The following is a 1,088-nucleotide window of genomic DNA, read 5'->3' on the forward strand; positions in this document are numbered from 1 at the left end:
AAATCCTAACAATCATATGACCCCCTGTGAGTAAGCAATTGGTGACAGTGGGAAGGAGAAACCCACTTAACAGGAAGAAATCTCTGTACACTCTGACATAGTGGTAGGAGAAGCAGCCAGACACAAAAAGGGTAAGCAATGATAGTGAACAGACCAAACTGTTAGTGTCGGGTGCATCAATGAGGTGTGTAATTACATTTCCAGGAAGATTCTCAACAAGTGATGGTGTTAGTGAGTTGCAGTGTACAGATTTACCAGAGTTTGCAGTTACAGTGTAGATTTAACACAGAAATATAAAACCACAGTTAAATGGTAGACGCCAGCTGCTAATAGATTTCTGACTTAATTTAAAGACAGGTCTGCAAACCTGAGAGGTGTACTAAGAAGCAAAGTCAAGGGGGCAACAAGCTAAACTGGTAAATGGACTGATTTCTCTTCCTATCTACAAGATAGTGGAAAACTAACCCATGTCCTGAACAGCCTGTTATGAAAATCGATTCTTTTGAGTACAGGCGACTTCAAATAATAGTGAAGTAAAGATGAGCAAGTCAATCTGCTATTAACATGCTAACAAAATAAACTGAATGTGCTGAACAATGTTTTCTGCATTATATCAGGTTTTGGCATCACATAACTCAGCTGTAACCTCTGTGTCTCAGTACAGACTCTGTTCAGACCTGTAAATCTGAAAGTATTTATAGAATGAAGGTGGAGTTGTGTATGACTTAATCAAATTTGCTAAAGATACTCTACAAATTAAACCAGCTGATTGTGAGGAGTTGAGATGGAAGACACTGAGTCTTGATGGTATGATCCATATCTGATTGGCAGTTAACATCTGCAGCATCCGAATTAGGACATATCACACAGTTGTTTTGTTGTTGCGTGTTAAATGTTAAGCACTTGGACCTACTATCCTCCTCTTTTGTTATACTGTACTTATTTGCTGTCACCTCTACAGTGTCGTGTACTAAGTTTCTGTAGCTAAAATGGGAATGGCTCATGTAACTGTGTCACTCTGCTTGACTTTGCTGCTTGTCAGTGTCTTTGTTTTTGTTTCTGTAGATGGGGTTCTGTTAAAAACCAGA

This window comes from Haplochromis burtoni, unplaced genomic scaffold, assembly GCF_018398535.1.
Source record: "Haplochromis burtoni strain Fernald_Lab_line unplaced genomic scaffold, NCSU_Asbu1 Contig_860, whole genome shotgun sequence".
Lineage (NCBI taxonomy): Eukaryota > Metazoa > Chordata > Actinopteri > Cichliformes > Cichlidae > Haplochromis > Haplochromis burtoni.